The sequence below is a fragment of the Microtus pennsylvanicus genome, chromosome 6 (genome assembly GCF_037038515.1).
Source record: "Microtus pennsylvanicus isolate mMicPen1 chromosome 6, mMicPen1.hap1, whole genome shotgun sequence".
Taxonomy (NCBI): Eukaryota; Metazoa; Chordata; class Mammalia; order Rodentia; family Cricetidae; genus Microtus; species Microtus pennsylvanicus.
In genome coordinates, this window is record NC_134584.1 from 126,756,891 (window position 1) to 126,760,851 (window position 3,961).

The window sequence follows — 3,961 nt, forward strand, 5'->3', positions numbered from 1 at the left end:
CTTGGTCTCATTCAGTTGTCTTATTGCTCTAGCCAAGACTTCAAGTACTAGATTGATTTTAGTGGGAATGCTTTGAGTTCCTCTCCATTGAGGTTGATGTTGGCTATGGGCCTGCTGTGATTTGCCTTCACTATGTTGAGATATGTCTCTTGTATCCCTAATCTCTCCAGGACTTTTATCATTAAGGGGTGTTGGATTTTGACAAAGACCTTTTCAGCATCCATAGAGATGGTCATATGCTAACCCATCCGGGCGTCTTTGGAATGAGGTCTATTTAATCACGGTGGATGATCTTTTTGATGTGTTATTGGATTCAGTTTGCAAGTATTTTATTGAGAATTTCTGCATTCCTGTTCATAAAGTAAATTGGTCTGTAATTCTCTATATTTGTTGGACTTTATGTCTATATGTAATTTTGGTGTCAGGATAACTGTGGCCTCAAAGAAAAAAATTGGTCAATGGTTCTTCAGTTTCTATTTTATGGAATAATTTCAGGAGTATTAGTATAAGTTCTTCTTTGAAAGTTTAGTAGAATTCTGTGTTTAAACCATAATGTCCTAGGCTCCTTTTTTGCTTAGTAGACTTTTAATGACTGCTTCTATTTCACTGGGGGTTATTGGTCTGTTTAAAATTTTTATCTGAGCTTGTTTAACTTTAGTGGATAGTATATATCAAGAAAATTATGCATTTCTTTTAGATTTTCCAATTTGGTAGCATATAGATTTTTAAAGTATGTCCTTATAATTCTCTGGATTTCCTTGGTGTCTGTTGTTATGACCCCCTTTTCATCTTATTTTTCTTAATTTGGATTCTTTTTAGTTATTTTGGACAAGGGTTTGTCAATCGTACTGATTTTCTCAAAGAATGTATGTATGTATGTATGTATGTATGTATGTATGTATGTATGTATAGTTTTATAAGAAAGGGTAACAGCCCAAGATGTCCTAAAACTAACTCTGTAGACCAGCCTAGCCTCGAATTCATAGAATTCCACCTGCCTCTGCCTCTTGGGTGGTGGGATTAAAGGCGTGTGCCACCATGCCTGACTCATTTTTTATTTTAATGTAGGCATTTGGTGCTATGAACTCTCCTCTTAGCACCCATCTCCACTGTTATGTTTTCATTTTTAAATCAATTCTTAAAGGTTTCTCATTTCCTTGTCAATTTCTATGTTAGTCCATTCTTCATTCAGCAGTGTCTGTTAGCTTGTAAGCTTTCCATTGTTTCTGTTGTTGTGCTTTGAAATCTCTCTTGTCAGGTATTAAAACGTCTACACCAGCTTGTGTCTTGGACCCATTTTCTTGGATCTTTACCCCGACAATGTCTATCCTGGATGTTCAGATGTGTTTCTTAGATGCAGCAGGAAGATGGATCCTGTGCTCATACCCAATCTATCAGTCTGTGTCTTTTTATTGGGAAGTTGAGAGCGCTGATGTTGACCGTAATCAATGGGCAGTATTTGTCGATTCCCTTTATTCTGTTGTTGTAGTGCGGGCTCCCCCGTCCCACACTTCTGATTTCCTGGCCTGATGTATTTATTCTTTGTTTGTTCTTGGATATGGATAAACTTTTAAGTTGGGATTTTTCTCTTAGCACCTGCTGTAGAGCTGGGTATATAGACAGGTATTGCTTAAATTTGGTTTCACCATGCAATGCCCTTCTCCATCTATTGTGACTGGAAGTTTTGCTGGTTATAGTTGTCGAGGCTGGCATTTGTGGGCTCTAAGAACTTGAAGAACACCTGTTAGGGCTGTTCTGGGTTTTCAAGTCTCCATCGAAAAGTCAAGTGTTATTCTAATAGGTCTGCCTTTATGGGTTGCCTGTTCTTTTTCTCTTGCAGCTTTTAATATTCTTTTTTTTGTTCCAATTTAGGCAGATGAGCTGAATAACACATGTAGATAAAATGGGCAGAAAGTTAGATAAAAGAAGGATATTAGTAGCAATATTATGAACATCAGAAATTCTAAGAGATGTGCCTGAACTTCCCAGAACACAGCTAAATTACTTATGGACTGTGTTGTTGGCTGCTGTAGCAGAATCTTCTCTTGATGATATTATGGATGTTGGTCTGCGTTTTCTGAGAAGTAGACATGAAGATGAGATCAGATAAGCAATATACTATTTCAGAGCTGTGTATTACTTTCCTATTGCTGTGATAAAACATCATAACCAAAGGCGACTTAAGGAAGAGAGAATTTATTTCAGCTTATATTTCCAGAAAGATAAGCGTCTATCACATCTAGAAGGCATGAAAGCGTGCAGCGAGTAGCAGGCCTGGTGGCAGGGGTGGGAAGCTGAAATAGCTTTTTTTAAACCACAGGCATGAAGGAGAGAGAGTGACTTGGAAGTAGAGTCACACTCCGAACCGCCCCAGTGTCGCCGACTGGAAACCGAGTCCCCGGGGGCTCGTCTCATTAAACCACAATACACGAAGTGTATTGGAGAGGCCGAGCAGGGAGAAGACACAGAGCCCAGAGGCTTGGGGCTGTCGTGACTACAGTGGAAAGGACATGGAAGCAAGATCATGGGCTGTCGTGAAGATTGGAGAAAACTTGATAGGATTAATAGGAGTCCCCGAGCCAAAGTCACCTCAAGGAGGCACGCCAGCATGGACTACCTCAATGATCCTGGGGCCCTAGGTCATCAGATGAGAGAAGCTCACAGAAATTACAACCACAGCCTAAAGGGAACGATGAAATCAGAGGATGGCATGGGAATCTGGTCAGCTTCACCTCCAGGGAGGAATCCTGACCACTCCTAGTCATGACAGACTAATCATGAGGTGACTTACCATAATGATCCCTACGGCATCTGTACCCCGTCTGTTGTCCACAGACAGAGTGGTGGTTCGGATGAAAATGGCCCCCATAGGCTCATAGGGAGTACTATTATTAGAAAGGATATGTGTCCTTGTAGGAGTAGGCATGGCTGTATTGGAGGAAGTGTGTCACCCGGGGCTTGGGGGTTGGGGGGGGGCTTTGAGGTTTCAGAAGCTCAAGCCAGGTCCAGTGGCTCTCTCTCTTCTCCCTGTCTTCAGATCCAGGCTCCAGTCTTGAGCTCCTGCCCTGGCTTCTCTCAGCCATGGACTGTGACCTGACCTAAGAGTTCTAAGTTGAACAATTCCTTTCCTTCCCTAGCTGCTTTTGGCCATGGTGTTTTGCCCCAGAAACAGAAGCCCTAACTAAGACACTGTGTGAGTGTGGTCACATAGTATTTGTGTTATTTAACTTAACACAATGCCGTTTAGGCTTCTCTGTGTTGTTGCAGATGACATTTTTTGACTTTGGCACAAGTAAAACTCCATTGTGAATTCCTAGTCATCACACACACATACATGTGCACACATCATACCACATACACACACAGACACATAATACACACACAGAGACATGCATATCATGCACACCACTACACACACATATAATACACACAGAGAGACACAGAACATACATATATATTACACACACATGTATACACATACACCACACGCACACATATATCACACACAGAGACACAGAACATACATATATATTACACACACATGTATACACGCACACATATATTACACAGAGACACAGACACACACATATACACACAAGCATATGCATGCACACATGCACACCACTACACACACATATTACACACAGAGAGACATAGACACATGTATACACACACCACATATACACATATATATTACACACAGAGAAACACAGACACACACAGGTATATACACACACAGACACACAGACACAGACACAGACACAGAGACACACACACAGACACAAACATGTATACACACACCACATACACACATATATATTACACACAGAGAGACACAGACACACACACGTATACACACACAGACACAGACACAGTCTTTCTGCCCTCTCTTCCATACACTGCCGTTCTCCTAACAACTCTGACTTGTGTGTTCTAGCTTCTTGAGGTGTGAAGTCAGGTT